This window comes from Branchiostoma lanceolatum, chromosome 7 (assembly GCF_035083965.1).
Source record: "Branchiostoma lanceolatum isolate klBraLanc5 chromosome 7, klBraLanc5.hap2, whole genome shotgun sequence".
Taxonomy (NCBI): Eukaryota; Metazoa; Chordata; class Leptocardii; order Amphioxiformes; family Branchiostomatidae; genus Branchiostoma; species Branchiostoma lanceolatum.
The window spans coordinates 20,716,501-20,736,264 of record NC_089728.1 but is presented as its reverse complement, the minus strand read 5'-3'; positions in this window follow the sequence as shown (position 1 = coordinate 20,736,264).

Below are 19,764 nucleotides of genomic sequence, written 5' to 3'. Positions count from 1 at the left end.
CTCGCCGTGGACCCGAGGTATGTTAGGTGGTTCACAGCCTGAGTTCACAGGCTCCAAGCTATGATGTAATGTCATTCATCATGGTCTTTCTCCCCAGATCCCACAACCCAGCAGTACCAGAGAGAGGTGGAGCCCCTGTGCAAGTTGGGGAATGTCTACTGTAAGCGAGGTCAGCAGACAGGAGACGGGGGAGACTTTGTCAAAGCAGCAGCACTTTACAATGCGGCAATAGCCAGGTCAGAGGATCAAGTTCTCAATGGTAACATAGAAATAGGTATCAAAGAAGTAGACAAGGAATTTCTCAAATATATCTTAGCTATTACTTCTAATTTAAGCCAACATAATGCAGATAAACACAAGAAACAGCTGAAGGAGATGCGGGACCAGATCAAGTTGGAGATGGAAACCATTGACCAGCAGCTGGATCCCTATGTACATGATGAGGATGACCCATGTGTCAAAGAGATAGAGGCAAAACGAGCTCAGGCTGTCAGGCAGTTGTTTGAGAAAATTGCACTACAAAGGAAAGAGTTCATCAGCCTGCTTGTAGAAAAGTATATTGGGTTAATGGGTCACCCTCCCTGTAGGTATACCCTGATAGGTTTGGGTTCACAGGCCACAGAACTGGTAACTCCATACTCAGACCTGGAGTTTGCCATCCTGGTAGAAGAGGAAAGTGAAGAAAGCCTTGCATATTTCCGCAACCTCACCCACTATCTACACCTCAAGGTGGTCAACCTGGGTGAAACCATTCTCCCAGCACTGGGAATAAAATCTCTCAATGACTTCTATGCTGAGAATCCACTGGACAACTGGTACTATGACTCTGTTACACCTCGTAGGTTTGCATTTGATGGATCCATGCCAAAGGCAAGCAAGACTCCACTGGGCAGGCAGGGAACTAAAAACGAACCACCCAGTGAACTCATCTGCATCCCAGAAAACATGGCTTCCATGCTACAAGTTGATGCCACACAATACCTGAAGGAAGGATATCACCTTGCTACTATCTTGAGAAACCCATGCCTGATAGCAGGTAACCAGGGTTTGATTGACACATACATGGCCATCACAAAGAAGATGCTGCAGGCCGATGGGGGTAAAATGGCTCAACGACTGGCACAGGAGACACTGAAGGAAGACATTAAATACAAGAGCAATAAGGAAACAATTACAGCAAGGCTGATTGATGTGAAAAAAGAAATCAATCGCTTCCCAGCTGTAGCAGTGGACTGCTTGGCACTGTCCTCAGGCATTGTACCCACCACAGTTTGGGAGACAATAGAAGAAATGGAAAACCAACAAGTGATCAGTCCCAACAATGCACACCACCTGACCGTGCTTACCAGCATCTCAGCAGAACTTAGGCTCAGAACCTACATTGCAAATGGTGGACAAAAGGAAAACCTGTCAGCTTTGGCCTCAATGGAAACAGCGCTGCATGGGCAGGGATCATCCCTACAGGACAATAAAGAAGTACAAGCTCTGAAACCAGTTTTCCATGTACCAAATGAAGAACAGCTTTTCAGATACTATCACACAGCAGTTCCTCTAAAAAGTGTTTTGTCTGAATGGTTTGAAAAGAAAACAATTCTTTATTCATTCTCAGAATTTTTTGATAATTCACCAAGAGTATGTGGAAGGATGTACTATGAGCTATGTAGATATGGGTTGGCTATCAGATACTATGACAAGGCCTTGAAGGAAGCTGAACATTCAGACACTGGAATTATAGACTTATTCAGCCAAATTGGAGATGCTTCACTCATGGTGGGAAAGAACGATAAAGCAATCAGTTACCATGAACAGGCACTGCAGATGTGCAGGAGTATCCATGGTCAGAGTATTGCACATTCTGACATTGCCAAGACACTCAGCAGCCTGGGGTTAGCCTGGCAAAATATGGCTGATTACAGGAAAGCACTCAGCTACTACGAACAGGCACTGCAGATGTACAGGAGTTTCTATGGTCAGAGTACAGCACATCCTAACATTGCCACCTTATTCAACTGCCTGGGATCAATCTGGGATATCCTGGGTGATCACAGGAAAGCAATCAGCTACAACGAACAGGCACTACAAATGAACAGGAGTATCTATGGTCAGAGTACAGCACATACTGACATTGCCACCACACACAACAACCTGGGGTTAGCCTGGAATAACCTGGGTGATTACAGAAAAGCAATCAGCTACTACGAACAGGCACTGCAGATGTACAGGAGTATCTATGGTCAGAGTTCAGCACATCCTTACATTGCCAACTTACTCAGTAACCTGGGGGGAGCTAGGCATTACCTGGGTGATTACATAAAAGCAATCTTCTACCATGAACAGGCTCTGCAGATTAACAGGACTATCTATGGTCAGAGTACAGTACATCCTAACATTGCCGCCTCACTCAACCACATTGGGGAAGCCTGGGAGAAACTGGGTGATTACAGAAAAGCACTCAGCTACCCCGAACAGGCACTGCAGATGTTCAGGACTATCCACGGCCAGAGTACAACACATCCTAGCATTGCCACCTCACTCAACAACCTGGGGTCAGCCTGGCGTAAATTGGGTGATTATAAGAAAGCAATCAGCTACTATAAACAGGCACTGCAGATGCACAGGACTATCTATGGTCAGAGTACAGCACATTCTAACATTGCCAACTCACTCAACAGCCTGGGAACAATCTGGGATGACCTGGGTGATCACAGGAAAGCAATCAGCTACCACGAACAGGCACTACAGATGTACAGGAGTATCTTTAACCAGGGTATAACACATTGTGCCATTGCCACCTCACTCAACAACCTGGGGGAAGCCTGGCGTAAACTGGGTGATTACATGAAAGCAATCAGCTACCATGAACAGGCACTGCAGATGCGCAGGACTATCTTTGGTTCAAGTACAGCACATACTGACATTCTCACGTCACTCAACAACCTGGGGTTAGCCTGGGCCCATGGGATAACCTGGGTGATCACAGAAAAGCAATCAGTTACCACGAACAGGCACTGCAGATGCTCAGGAGTATCTATGGTTCAAGTACAGCACATGGTGACATTGCCACCTCACTCAACAACCTGGGGTTAGCCTGGGATAACCTGGGTGATCACAGAAAAGGACTCAGTCTCTGCCAAAAAGCTTTAGCTATGTTGAGGCAGGTTTATCCCCAAGACAAAAGTCACCCATCGATAAAAACAATTGAATCTACTCTTGCTAGGATGAAAATAGAGACAAGCATTGACCATCAGAGATAGCAGGCATCACCCCCTGCCTGAGATACAGGGCTGCACACAATTAAAGGTTGCACCAAAAAGTATGTTTCTTTAAGTTTTGAGTTTTAGGATCCACAATAAGCTTAACAGCTACTCTTCCTGTGGTCCATTCAAAAACATTGACTGGACAAAACTACATGACACACAGGAAAACCACAGAATGTAAATATGTACATTACATATGTTAACATAGCTTAACCCTCCCCATGCTGACTTCTGCTTGAAGTATCAAAAATAAGTTGACTAAATAGAAGCAGAAGGTTAAAAATCATATTCCCCATGTTATCCCAACATAAAGAAACCAAAAGGCTATGAAGTCTTCTTCATGTCTATTTCAGCAACACACACAGAAGACTTAAGGCTCCCGTGTGTAGAAAAGTTCTCCTCTGCAATGTTCTTAAAGATTTTGTCAAACTCCTCAAGACAAGAATTAGCATCTAGAGGTGGTCTCAAGTGTCTATTGTAGTCACACTGAAAGGATGTTAGAACTAACAACATGTAACAATGCATAGTCTAATGAGGTCTGGTACTTTTTGTGTTTTTTTAGGAAATATTTCCTTTCTTACAGCTTTGAATAGTACAATCATGGAAGGTTCTTCACAAACATTTTCAAAACTTATGCTCATGTTTATGACACAATCAGTGAAGTAGATTTAGCACTAACAACTAACAACTTATTTTACATAGAGATATATATAGCTAGTCTGGAAGTTCTTAGAATAGTGTCATGTGTTTATATAAGATGTTTCATTCCTTATTGGTGTTTGTGTGTTGAAGGAGTATATCTTAAAAGATATACTCCTTCAACACACATTTCTTGCAGCCAGTTTAGCTTTGTGAAAGTGGGAGGGGGCTAGGTGTACATGTATGTAGCATCTGATCACGTTTGGCGTTGAAAATAGACAGTGTTGGATTTGAATCAAGTTTTTTTCAATCAGTAGAATTAACCTGAGACTGAACTGTTTATAATTTACGTTCTAGAAGGGATTTTAGGTTATAACTATGTTACATGACTGTGTAACAGCCTTGACATGTGTAATCATGTAATTAGGGATAATTAATAAGTCATGTGACTAGCTAGAACATATGAATAGGAGGCGTGGCTAATAAACATTAGCTCGATAAGTGAGCTTTGATTGGCCAGTGAGAGTAGTTATTGTGAGTTGAGCTTGGAAAATGTGTTCCAGCTATGTGTATATAATAGTAATTAATAATAATAAAAAAACTTTGAACACATTGCAACCAAATGATTCATTCAACCAACATTTCGGTGACCATCGATCTGTCACCTTCCTCAGCGCAATTCTGACTGGTTCACATTGTACTGCAGCACAGGTGTTGCTGCTTATAGATGCGGTCCGAAAGAGTCTTTTCATTCAGTGACTTACAAACCTGATGAAACTATTCACGGCTAAAAGTACTTACTAATTTTCCCATGTAGACCGCAGATTGTATAGCTTGTAGTTGCGACGCTAAATTTGGCAATTTGCATCTGTACTGTAACCTAGGCATGATCTCTGACAGTAACAATACACATTGTACCTCTGTTGTTGTAGATCAGTGTAGTAATATTAGTTGTAGCACATGTATATGCATAGATCGATAAATACAACTCTCAGACAGTACTCGAATTGGTTTGGCTGAGTTTATATCACCTAAATGTAGATGCTAAGACCCCAAATCCCCACAATATTACTGCGGTTACAGTATTACATGATAGCCTCACCTTACGAGGGGTGATCAAAAAGTCCTCGGCCTCACCTAGAAGCGATGGGTGTAACTTCCATTCTTGGGTATAACTGTATACTATGACATCTTAAGACACTGCCCACAGAAATGCAAATTTTTATATTCATTAAGTAGCGCGCGGCGCCCCTTGAAAATCAGCAGGTGTGAAGAAAATCACAAAATGGACGCCACAGAGGTTCGTGCTGTTATCAAATATCTAACGAAAAAAAGGTATGACACCCAGGCAAATACACGAAGACATGTCCAAGACACTTGGTGAGGACTCCCCTTCTTATTCCACCGTAAAAAAGTGGGTTGCTAACTTCAAACGAGGCAAGGAGAGCGTCAAAGACGACCCAAGGTCGTGACGCCCCAAAACAGCCACCTCGGAGAATGAAGTTGAGGCCATCCATCGCATGATAATGAATGACAGACGTGTGACCACCCGACATATAGAGCATTCATTGGGCATCAGTTATGGCTCAGTTCAAAATGTTTTCCAACATCTTGGGGATGAGCAAGCTGTCTGCAAGATGGGTACCCCGAATGTTGACTCGTCATCAGAAGCTGAACAGGTTGGAAGTTTCCAGGACACTTTTGGCCCGTTTCCAGTCTAATCCGGCCAACTTCCTCAAGAGATTTGTGACCCAAGATGAGACGTGGGTTCACCCCTTTGATCCAGAGTCAAAAGAACAGAGTAAAGAATGGACAAAGAAGGGGTCGCAGCCACCCAAGAAGTCCAAGCGCGTGGCATTGGTCGGCAAGGTGATGGCCTCTGTGTTCTGGGAAAGCGAGGGAGTCACCATGATTGACTACTTGCAAAAGGGTCAAACCATCAATGGAGAGTACTATGCTTCAGAACTACGACAGCTAAAAGCAGCAATCAAAGAGAAAAGGAGAGGAAAGCTCCGAGCTGGCGTGCTGTTGCTCCAGGATAATGCACCTGTTCACACAGCACATGTGTCAGTGGCAGCAGCAACCCAATGTGGCTTTGAACTCTTACCCCACCCTCCCTATTCACCTGACCTGGCTCCGTCGGACTTCTACCTGTTTCCTAAACTGAAGTCCCACTTACGTGGTCACCGTTTCGAGACTGATGATGACGTCATCCATGCTGTTGAGGCCTATCTAGAGGCCCAAGATGCAACCTACTTCCAGCAGGGGGTAGCAATGCTGGAACATCGCTGGACCAAGTGTATTGAAGTCAGAGGAGAATATGTTGAAAATAGTACAAGAAAAATTTTTGTTCAACAACGTTTTTTGAGAGAGGCCGAGGACTTTTTGATCACCCCTCGTAAGTTAGTAGCCTGTGTATGCACTGTTAACAACCTTTTCTGAAAGTAATTTTAGGTTATAAGTATGTTATATGACTTATGTACATCATAGCCTCACCTGAAGTTAATAGCCTGAGTATGCACTGTTTACAACCCTTTCTAGAACTAGTTTTAGGTTTTTTTGCATGGGGCAGCTTCTTCGTTCCGAAGATCATTGGGAAGGTTGTCCTCCTCTGCAGGCTCTCCTGCGGCTGTGTAGCCCGATCCTGGATCTGCGCACTCTGCTGCAGGCCGGGCATGTGAAGCCCTGTGTAGGAGGAGACTGGGCAGCAGCAGCTTTCCTGTGGCTTCTCTTCTCTGCAGCAGACTCTCTTCAAGCTGTTTCGAATCTCTCTCCACCTCTTTTGGTTGCTGCTCTCCAGGCGTTTCTGTCATTTGCAATGTTCTTCCATTCTTTTACTGGAATGCCAACTGAGCTGAGTTGACGTTTAAGTTGGTCTTTGTAACGTTTTCTGGGGGCTCCCCTGCCCCCTTGCCCTGGCACAGCTCACTGTATAAGACAGCTTTGGGCATTCTGGAGTCCTCTATTTAAGAGTTCAGGCATCCCAGCGAGAGTTAGGTTTCTAGAAGTATGTTATATGGTGGTAGTACAGCATAGCTTATTTGAAATTACTAGCCTGAGTCTGTACTGTCTCTAGATGTAGTTTTAGGTTGTAGATATTTTGTATGACTGAAGTTAATAGCCTGCATCTGGGCTGTTTCTAGAAGTGATGTTAGGTTATAAATATGTTGCATTACAGTAGCAATGTATGCACTGATGACCTCACCTGAAGTTAGTTTACTATCCACACTGCGCAATCATCGGATCATACTAATATAAGTTATGGGACAGTGCCTAAGTCGCGCGGAGAGAGCCGAGTCCCCGCAGATGGGCAGTTCTTCTGTATCAGGGTGGGTTATATCATGGGAAGATCCAGAGCTATCTTTTTTAATCCCGATCTAGTTACCCCTCCTGTACCCATACTGAAGGGTCGGCCCCAACCGTGCTCTCCGTTGTTGCGGATGTCTCCGAAATGAAAAGGCCACAGTGATAAGGCGCGTATGCCTTGTATACTGTTAGTTGGTTAGGTTATTTCGGATGACCAATGACAGCGCAGTGTAGATAGTTTACTATCCATACTGCGCAATCATCGGATCATCCTAATGTAAGTTATGGGACAGTGCCTCCGTCGCGCCGTCCCTCTTCTAGTCCCCGCAGAAGGCAATTTGCCCTATCCCTTCCTACACTTCCACCTGGAAGTATATCCCAACACTCATTACTCCCCTTACTAATCCCCAGTTTACCTAGCTCTTAAAAATCTTCCACTATAACTCGATTATTACTAAATAACCATGCGTTAAAGATTTAAAAGACGACACACAGGCATATTTGGTCAATTGACCATAAAACATAATTTAATTTTTTTTCGACCTCAACCGTCTTCCAGCTGATACCCTATCCAAACCTTGGTAGGATCACCACATGTAAAGGTAAGCTCAAATGTCTCAACACATCTCAACACTGCCAAACTACGGCCTACGTTTCTATTTCCTCTTTTAACACTTTGGAGACCAGAAAGCTTTATTCAATCCCGGCAACAGATTGTTTCCTCCAAATAGCTACACCGCCTGCTTCACCTCTGTCTCGCTTGGATTTCATTCGGCACATGGGGTCCCGTCGGTGAACCCGGCATAAGATGTCTGGTACAATCTGTACCCACCTGACCGTTACTCATAATTCGTTTACCGGTTCACAATTCAGTACTAACATTATAGTGCATTAGGCTACTCCCAGGTATCTGCAAAACCTGATATACCCATACATATCACAAAACAAATGTTCGACGAACTTTCTGCTTGGCTCCAACCACTGGTTATCTTGCCTTCTACCTAACTCAACGGCTCTGTAAAAACTTTGATACGCTTGACAACGAATACCAGACACATACAAGAGCATCAGATTAGCGATCTATTTCGTACGATCGGAAATGTTTTCCATCCGCCATAACTGCGGTTAAAACACCACTCAATACACAGAAATACTGCACAAAGTTTAACTCCCCGCACCTGGAGTTATCAACACGCTGGTTAACACGTCCAACAGACTAATTCAGCATTAACGTCACCCAAAACGGCAATACAGCCAAATGTCTTCTCCAGACCACAATACAAAACGGAGGAAAAATATCGCACGATCTGCACTTGCCCATTTAACCATCACTTACCACACTTACACGCATCATCTATACTGTGTCAAATGTTTCAACAGGGATTTTACTACCTGTACCTAATTATCGACTTTCCCTCTCCCTTTGTGTATACAAAGTCATGTGCTCCGCGTTCTCAATTCGTACCCACGTTGTTTTAAAAGTATCGTCTATTACATAATTCAAACATAAATTTCGCCTCTAACCCACTTCTTGCATTGCCTAGGCTACCTCCGGTTTCGCAGAATAGTGGACGACTCCATGTATATGATGTCGTTCAACACCAAACTCCGTTTCTTTGCCCCCAGTTGCCTCCCCGCATTTCTTGTCTGACTTTCCAGTGCCGCGGCGCCCTACAGCGACACGGAAACAGCACGGTGCCATGAATGCACTCCCAGCCAAATAACGTCATCTGCACTAATGCCACGTCACGGCTATCTGCTCACACTCAACGACGTATCGATCCTTGTAAAAATGCACAACCAACGTGAAAGTTGGGAATAAATACAGCTTTCATTACTAAGGCGGACATCTCAATGGACTAGCAGCATGTTGGCAACCTCGCTGAAAACAAGTGATTTGACAAAGCGCTCAACAAACTTCATCAATAAAAAACAAATCTTTTTACACTTTGAACCTTCTCAACAACAAAACGAGTATTTAACACTACTGACTATTAGGTCAGTAATTTTGAATTCAAAAGGACTGAAGATAGTTTTTTGTCCAATATACCATATCCCGTATAACTGTATGGTGGCAAAAATGGTAGCATACAGTAGAGCATAGCCATTCATTATATATCAATGTGAATTTTACTTCATGCCTATGGTACTCACCGTACAATATATAATGGAGACCTCTAAACTTCAGAGTATCCTACAAAAGAAAAAAGGAAGGACATATTTAGGAAACACTTATCAATAAATGAATATGAAGACAATAACCCATTGTAAAAGATGCATACAGACGGTGTAACAATTCAGAATTTCCGTAATTGTAACATATACTATTCTACAATTATTGTTGATCAATTACCTTCATTGCAAACATCATTATGTTTCGCCAACGAAACATATTGTTTTTTGTCATGTTTCTTCTCCTCCTTCTCCTGTCAAATCTTCAAATCGCTTCTTCTCGGTCGTCCGTGAACCAAATTGGCTGAAATTTGTTATGCAGGTAGAGTTAGAGTATACCCCTAGATCATTTTTTAATTTTGTTGATTTAAGTTTCAAAAATCATTTTATCGAGGTTTTTTGGTCATTTTCAGACAAAAGTCGCACTATATGGCCTCCAGTGCCGTGGTGTTAGAACCTAAGGACCTGAAACTTGGTTTAGTTGTGCATTGGATATTTATCCAAAGGACCCCAGTATTTTTTTTTGGCATACACTACTTCAAAATTACTTATTTTGCGATTTTTTCATGGAATTTTTGGTTATTTTGTCTTCCGCGGTGTCGGCTAGCCTCCGTTGCAGGCTCTGAAGCGGCTTTTTGGGGGGCTAAATAATACACTTTTTGCAGCCACCCCGTAACTATCAGCCATCCTGTAACCATCAGCCGCCTAGAGCCTGCGTTATTACGGCATGTCAAAGCGAAATTAAAATCACGTTAGGGCGATTAACGCAGAGGTGCGAATTTCCTGCCTATGGTAGACCGCACAATAAGAACAGTATACACGCACCTCCCCCAGTCAGTGTGCTGTCACGCTTGTGGCAAAATAGTTTGCCATTTCTCATTAAAATCCCGTTTTTCAAGACTCAATCGAAGAAAGTCATCGAAGAAAACAAGGAAGAACGTAAACAAAACAAGAATTTTCGCCCGTGCATTTCAGTCTCTACGTCGTGATTTGCCGCGGTTCGCCTTCATTTCTGGCCGTATTCGACACAACATATATTTCTTTGAATATTTTTCCGTGAAAATTCTCCGTATGTACCGTATATAAATCGTTATTTTCGCTATGAATTCACATAAGTCATGACGCTCGCTCGAGTCGCAACCCGTCCCGGGCCGTCCGCCATGTTTTTAAACTCATTGATATGCAAGGTTCTGAGCGCTGATTGGTCTGCGTCATAAAGACTGTGCTCTGATTGGTTGACAGGAAGATGTGACGTGACCACACAGGCGGGAATTTCCCTTTACACTTCAGGCGTTTCTTGTCAAAATAGATCGCATTTTGTGACGATTGAAGCAGTATTATAGCGACCTTCGTAACAAATTGATTTTGAAAAATTAACAAAGTTTTTTCTGATCACAACATTCAGTTACTAGTACTATTCCTAGTCAATTAATTTTCGCGGTACGGTCAATTAATTTTCGCGGTACGGTCAATCAATTTTCGCGGTACGGCCCTCCCCAAGTGGACGGCCTCTCAGTCGCGGTCTGGCGGAAACACTGCTTCTAATAATCGAAGTTTGTCTTTAGGAACAGTAGAAATGGCAAACTATTTTGCCACAAGCGTGACAGCACACTGACTGGGGGCGGTGCGTGTATACTGTTCTTATTGTGCGGTCTACCATAGGCAGGAAATTCGCACCTCTGCGTTAATCGCCCTAACGTGATTTTAATTTCGCTTTGACATGCCGTAATAACGCAGGCTCTAGGCGGCTGATGGTTACAGGATGGCTGATAGTTACGGGGTGGCTGCAAAAAGTGTATTATTTAGCCCCCCAAAAGCCGCTTCAGAGCCTGCAATGGAGGCTAGGTGCCGGCGGCGTTTCAAAGGCAAACAATAGGCGGGCTGCACCTGGGCGCGCTGCACGGGTATACTCAACTGTATAAGTGATTGTGTGGTTGGTCAGCTCTGAGCCAATGAGGAAGCTCGTTGTATATACGCGTTCGCGATCGGCCTGCGAGCACGCGGTCCCCACATGACAACGACTCGTAGTTTCAAATTCAGTGGTAAGTTTTGCTTCTCGTTGGTGAAATACAGCGATGTAAATTTTTGTATCGAGTAGGAAATATTGCGGTGATGTTTTGGTTCAATACCACACAGTTTCCCAAGGATGGTTGCGGGGGAATTTGTGTGTGTTACAGTTTCACGGTTGCCGGGTAGCTTGTCACGAAAGAGATTTGCGGTGCGTTTAGAAAAAAATTGTGAAATTTTGGCAAAGCCTGAGTTGTGTTACAGTTTCACGGTAGCTTGCAATTGGGTTACGCCTTCAGTCGCCCAGTTTCGTAGCACTATGATAGTGCTAATGCATAAGGCTGCAAGTAAAAGAAGCCCTCCAACAGTCGCCGCGGCTACCAGTTTTGGAAATTTTCAGCATCAGAATATAAAAAGTAATTAGCACTACCCAAAATACTAACTCCAACCAATGAGGTTTTATATATATGAACCTCCTTGCTCCAACTTCCTTGCTCCTGACAGATGGAATCTCACAAGAATCACACAAGACGGCTTGCAATCGCTGTTCACGTGGATATGATTTAAACAATATTTTGACGGCAGAATTTTTGTTTGTTGTTTGTTCATGGCAGATCAGATGCCCGGTTTGGTAGAAAATGATGATCAAAAAACGCAACTTAAAAACAGTGTCATACAACGCCGAAAAGATATGGAAAACCACACCTCGGGAACAACGTAAACCAAAGGTCAATGACCCCTACTGTAGGAATAAAAAACATTGACGGGAAGCGACGCTTTTTACTAGCAAGGACCTGCAACACCAGAATTGCAGCTGATTTGGTCAAAGATTCAGTTTATCTGTTGTAACAAGAAAAAAATTAAGCAGTTGAATTATCGGATTAGTGTTATTTTCTGTGTTGAATTCTACAATTCTATAACATAGATTATGTGACGTGTCTTGGCCGATTTAAAAGCGAACATGTCGCCATGAACAGGGATGATCCAATTACCAGCAACCAATCAGCGAGAAGAATACGTTATGCCATTGGTCTTCGAAGAAACCGACATTCATCTGGGGAGATGCTTACCCAGGTGGCGTGCGTCGCTAATTAATTTGCCAGAACATAGGGTTTTACGTGTGCATTGAATAAATGTTACGGCAATCTTTATGACTGACGGGCTGGAATTTTCGCTGAACATTTTATTTTTGTTTTGTCTTCTTATAAAAGCCGTCACAATTTCAACTATAGTTAGAATATACATGTAATTTTCTGGTTAGAATAAAGGTAAGCCTGGCAAACTGACAAAATGGGCTGTCCCAATTTTTTGTTTTTGTAGTTATTTCATTATATTTCAATTTACCCAGGTATTATTTTGGGACAGCCCATTTTTGCATGGGGAGGGGTATTGGCGAAACATGCTGTATTTGCTCAGGGGCAAATGACGGCCTTTCTAGTTACTTTCTGCCTCTTTTCCAACAACAACACACGACTGGCTTTGCTTCCTTGGAGTGGAGTTGTAGTGGGGGGAGGTTATTAGCTAGTGGGGGAAAGTTCTCATAGTTCCCCTCCAAATACAGCTTCCTCTTGAACTGACCAACAAACTCACTCAAGCATGCGCACACACACACACACACACACACACACACACACACACACACACACACACACACGCACGCACACACACACACATACACACACACATGCCCATATACACAAACACTCACACAGACACACACACACGCAAAGACACACCCACACACAAACACACTCACACATATACCCACACACACATACTTAAATATACTCACACAAGTGAACACACACGCACGCACACACATGCACGCACACACACACACGCGCGCGCACACACACACGCACACACACACACACTTACATATACTCACACAAGTGAACACGCATGAACACACACGCACGCACACACATGCACGCACACACACAGACGCGCGCACACGCACACACAGACACACACATACACACACACACACAAACACACACACACAAACACTACCAAAAACATAACCTTCTGGTGACCAGACAGCAGCTAGAGGGCGTGATTGAACGACCACAAAAGACACAGAATGGAACACTGACTGAGGAAGCAGATAAAGCAAGATGACCTTGAGACGAAAATATGTTTTATTGCAACTCCTGGATTTTAAACTTGCTCTCTGAAACAAAACATTCCACGGGGTGTCTACAAGATGTTTTGCTGTTGATGTGATCCTACGCATGCCTGACCCGACGCACGCACCTTCCATTTCTCCTCCCTAAAACCTCACTCCTTCACTATAATTTGTGTTTAATCCTTGTTTTTAAGCTCCCACTTTTTGAGAGCCCCAGAAGGTGTTACGGACATGTGGTAATGTGTTTGGATACCAAAAGGCCGTGAATTTCCAACTAAACCCTCAAAATCCGCCGCCGATAACGCAAGGGTGGGAGGGCGTGCTCTATAACGCACATCCCTGCACTCTCTCGCCGCTTCCGGTGGCGGAGGTGCCCTCCGTTGTGAGTTTCAGCTCCACGCCACCATGTCTCTGGCGGTCTGCAGGTTGGTAGTTTTCCTGTTTATTTTTAGTGGCCTCAGTTGTTGGACATGGTCCAGGAAAGGTAAGTAGAGTGAAGTCGCCATGTTTCCTGTCGCCGGGAAACACCGGGCCGCCATCTTGGTACCCCGTATTGAGCCTAAACCCAAGCGAAACCACTCCACTTGGCGGCTTTTGCTTTGGTGCTTCTGGCCTCGTAATGGAACAATCTTGATGCCTGAAAACTACGGATAAACTTAGTCTAATGTTTTTATGTTCTATCTTAATGGCCCAGGCTGCCGATTTAGAAATAAATCCCGGCCCTCTCGCCCCCCCCCCCCCCCCCAAAAAAAAATATCCAGTGGCACGTGGTTGCTGCGGGAAAGCGGTAACCTTCAAACATAAAGCTGTGTGCTGCGATAGATGTGACGTTTGGTTTCATCACGACTGCCGTAAGTTCGTTCATGTACCCTCACCTTGGTAATTCCAATGTATCATGGATATGCCTCAACTGTGGCCTACCAAACTTGTCAACATCCTTCTTTGAATCCCATACTAGCGTAGAATCACCAAACCCATTTAGTCCTCTAAATTAACTTAAGCAACAAAAAGGAAACCAAGAGGCAAGTTTGGCCAAACCAAGGGAAAGTTTTTAATGATTACTTTCCGAGAAAGAACGCCTTAACAATGGTCTATAGATAAACTCTTTATAATATCAAGAGGAACTAACAAAAACTTCAACAGTGACCTTCGTAATCAAAGGTGATGATGGGGTGGAGGGTGGGTGGAAAAGAAAATCTAGACGGGATCGGAACGTCCGACCGACCCGGCTCGCTTCACTCAACTGACTCCGGTCACGTGGCTCGCGTCACGTTTACCCTTTCGGGAAACTTTTTTCCAAATTAACTTTAGCAACAAAAAGGAAACCAATTGCAAGAGGCAAGTTTTGCCAAACCAAGGGAAAGTTTTTAATGATTATTTTCCGAGAAAGAACGCCAAAGAAAAAGGCCAAACTGCAAACAAAAGAAAAAACAAAACTTAAAACAAAACTACCCACTCCACCAGAATAGATCTAAATAGATATATAAGTACAAAACTTTGACCTAGGAGCTAACTTTAACCTGTAAATGTTACCAACAAGTCTCACAAGTATCGTCGTACAGCTAACCAAATCGGGTAACATTATAACATTCAACAAAGGGAACAGCTAAACTAGAATTCCGTAGTACGGATGAATTGAACCATTCTAGCACAGAGCTTGAGGCGTGTTTCTAACGGAACCTTAAGGTACAGTAAATAGGCATCAGACTTCCAATCGCCTTGAATACGAATAAGACCTACTGGTACGCCTGCGCGGAAGGCAAACGATGCCCCTCCGCGTCTGTCACTATGCAAAGAATAACAGCTTGGATCTAATCCAGCTTTAACTAGAACTTGTGTAAACTCTCTCTCAAACAAATTCTGAGTCAATGGTACAAAGGTAGAGTTACGTGGCATAACAAATGCAGCCTCTGTGTTCTTGTTCCTATTAAGGCTAACCATATTACAAAATGCTGTAACAGGGCATAAAGGCGAGTTCGGTATCTCAAGTACCGGTACATACAACACACGCTCCGCACTTTGCAAAGTCTTTAACCACCTTATTCGCACCAACAATACACCCTTGCGTAACACAAAATCTCTCATGATAAACTGCTTCTGTGGATCAAAGGTACCCCTAGCTAAGAAATTTGACTTGCGCTGAAAAGTAAAGAAACTTAACAATATGACAGTCCACAATGTCGCTTGGAAAGGAACAGATACATCTAATTGTTCATGGATTTTATACAACATTGATGGCGTGAAGGGTTACTTCTGGCGAGGTGTATGTTGCATTAGTTTGTTAAGTCCTCTTTGTAGTAATCCCAAATCCAGCGACTCAAAGGCAGAGGTGTCCCATCCAAATAAACTGTGTAAAGTCTTAATACCGCTAATATAGTTCCTGATTGACCCCGGTGCTCGAAAAGAACGACTTAGAAACTGTGAAAATGTCTCGAGAGTGTCTACAGTGGCCGGGAACGGAGTTCTGCTGTAGAAAGTACAGAAGAGCAGGTATGTCCTCAAATGTGTCTTTAGATTCGACCAAGTTCCATCGGCAAAAGCCGCAAACTTCGTACGGCATGCCTGTTGTCGCAGGTAATGTAGATCCGAATTGGCTGTAACAGAAGAAGACAACTAAATCATTACAAAAGACTGTCAGTATGGGCAAACCAAGAAGAAATCTTCCTGAAGTACCGGTATTTCAATAGTGTCAACTTCCGATGTCAAAGCACGAAACCGTTGAGCATGCCAGGGTGAGAGATGCCAGCGCGACAGATGGTCAGCCAGTCGATTATCCCGACCTTGAATTTGTTCTGCTTTCAACACGAAGTCGCAAGTAGCCGCGATCATCCAGAGCTCCCTCGCGCAATGGAGCAGAACCTTGTCTTCCGAACGTCCCGAGTTCAAAACGTACACGCAAGCCATATTGTCACAGTTAATCAAGATTCTTGAACCTCTCCTTTACGCGCGCGCAGCGACCACCACCGTCAACATTTCCAGTACATGTATCTTAGATCCGTAGTGTTGAACCATTGAAGACGGGAACTTGGCATGGAAAAATTCACCGCCGCAGAATCCCCCACACCCAGTCAGACAGGCGTCGGTCGAAACCAACTAATCCGGGGCACAATAAATGTGTGCAACCAAGAGCGAGACTCCGTTAAATAACGTCATAAATCGGCGCCACCAGTATAAGTCCAATTTGAAGTCTCGAGACAGACGAAGTCTATGATGGTTCCTGCGAAGAGAGCGAAGCGCGTCCAGCATGCGGGAAATGAAAAGACGTCCGGGAGACACACGCGGATACAAAAACGAGTTTACCGATCAAAGACTGAAGCTCCCTTCTGGTAGCATTTCTCTTGCCGATCCACATGTCAATCAAAAGTCTCACTTCGTCCAGACGAAACTGTGGCACACGTTTCACCATTGCTAGAGTATCGAATTCAATTCCTAAGAATGTCATACACGTGGTGGGTGGAACTGCCTTTTCTTCTGACTCTTCCAAACCCAGACTGAATAACGTGTCCTGCAAACTTTCAAATGCTGCCGTCGCAACATGTGGACGCTCCGCTCCCCCGAAATCATCCAGATAATTGCAAATTGAATAACATTTTTTCTCTTGAATAAACTTCACAGCAGATGTCGTCGTCTGACAAATGTAGCTGCTAGATTTAAGCCCGAACGGCAGCCTTGTATCAACGTAGATTTGATTCTTCCAACAATAACACAAATACTTGTAATCATTTGGATCCACTGGTATTTGCCGATATGTACGTTTGAGGTCAGTTTTATAAAGTAAACAGCCGGGTCCCTTGTCAATAATCATCTGCGTCAACGTATCTACGGTAGGATATGTAAGTTTCACCGCTTCTCCTAAGGCCACAGCAAGTAAATTTTATGGATGACATCCTCCGTAGACTCTACAATTAATGAGATAGGGCGAAAGAACAAAACGAGGCGGGCCAAAAAAACAAGATTCCTATATTTTCAAATTTTGAGATCATAAGTCTTGTTAAACAAGAATTTAGGCGACGAAATATGATATCATGACCAACAAGTCTTTTATTCCTGTATTTAACCAATGAGGTTTCATATATGATATAAAATCTCCTTGATTTAATGTAAACATGTCCTTCTAGATGTGTATACATCTCTGATAGACTAACTACAACAAATGCATAAAAGAGCTTGTTGTACCATATCATCTGAAGCAACCACACTGGGAATCCATATGCGATGAAACACCTTGTGCATACAGCTCAATTAACTAGACCCCCCATTATTTATATACTAGTAATGTCCTTGCTAGAAAAAATGCAGAAAACAGCTTGTTATTATACCATCATGGGCAGGAACTACACTGGGTATTCATATGCAATGAAACACCTTAGACTGTCAACGTTTACGACATATTTGCCAATTTTTGGCATGTTGACCACCGTCGGAGGGCAATGAAATTTCTTGTTTTTCTATTTCGAAATCAGGCTAAAATTAATGAGCGCGCTGATGACATCCATAAAAATTACTTGCTGTGGCCTAAATAGAAATCTTTGGGTACGGCATCATTAATGGAGTGTCCCGGAGGGAAACTGCAATCTACCACAACTCTTCTCTCGACACTGCCCCTCTTCTCAACTGTCTGTAACGGAATAGGAACAATCGGGAACGAGAAAGGATTCGAATGAAACGGACCGGCGAGAGCCCCGAGACGTAGCTCCTTAGAAATGAATGCGTCCACGTGATCAGAGTAAATACTAGCTGAGTTATGATTCCGAAACGATAAGTCTACAGGGCGCTCATACAATGTCGGTTGGAGATTAATCGGCCACCCAAATTCCAAGAAATCGACGATCTGTCTATCTTCATAATCCGCAAGTAACTTCCTCCATGTAGGGATAATTAAACTAGATCTCGCCGGGATACGTGCGCCTTCAAAGTTATGTCCTTCACACGCCGACACAGCCTGATGTAACCTGATCGCCTTGTCTAGGTCCGCTACCGGCGCCGGGCTGAACCGCGGGGAAGGCGGGGCCTCTTCCCGTCTTGGCTTGGGAGGGTCAAAAGGGCGCGTCGTTATCGTTGGTGTATGGACAATCCACCCTTGCATGCTGCTCCTGAACGTGGCGGGTTAGTAAGCAGAAACTGCACACATGAAGCACCGAACTATTCCATCTCGAACTCCAGTGCCCAGATTGCAACCCACAAGATCTGTTCTGAAAACCGCCACATGCCCGTAGCCAGGATTTTGAATTGGGGGGGGGGGGGGTTCTTTTTAATGTTTGAGGGACCATCGAGCGCCGCAGGCGCGAGCTTTCTAGGGGAGTCCGGGGGTATGCCCCCCCCGGAAAATTTTAAAAATTGAACCTTCTGATATGTCATTTCCCATGTTTTTGAGAGGATTTCAAAGAAAAAAATCAGAGACAAAGTTAGCAGTTTTTCTACGTTTCCAGCCCCGCTGGTGATACAAATAAGTCCGCCTTGAAAAAAACAACCTTGGACGTTAAAAAGTGGACCCTGGAGCGTTTCAAATTCTAAGAATTGAACCTTCTGAAAGGGCATTTCCTGTGTTTTTGAGAGAATTTGAGAGGAAAAATCAGAGACAAAGTCAAAGTGAGCAGTTTTTTCTAGGATTCTAACCTGTGTGAACATTGAAAAGTGGACCTTCAAGCCTGTGAAAGTGGACCTGCAAGCCTGTGAAAGTGGACCTTCAAGCCCCCGAAGGTCCCCGGGGGGGGGGACCTCGAATCCGGCTGGGGTGTTTGCTCCTGGCACCTTCCTTGTCACGAGAAAGCGGTGTGGGACGAAGCAACCCTTCAAGGGCATGGTCGACCTCTCGAACTAACTCCTTGGATCCCCTTAGATCCCGGACCGTGTACCGCTGGTCGTCTGTGTGTTCTGTTGATTCCCTGTCCTGTACCTTCGTTGACGCGGAGTAATGGCGGGAAACCTGCGGCGGCTCACTCTTGCCCCGCGCGTGTCGAGCCTGGTCCTCGTCGTCATGTTCATGTCGAGACGAGAGGAAGGTGCTCGGCATGGATCGCGGCCTGGGCGCCAGAGTATCTTCTGACTCACCCGAGGTCCCCACCGACCAGACATGGCGCGCAATATCCGTCACTTTGCTATCCTTCCTCAGATGTCGAACTCTGTCTTGTAACCGACGCTCACTTTCAGGCGGGAGACATATTCCTCGTCCGACGAGCCCTCCGCCCTCTCGTACAAGCAGTTTCCTGCACCACACGGGCCTGGATGCCCCTTCACTGGGGGACGACACACTGA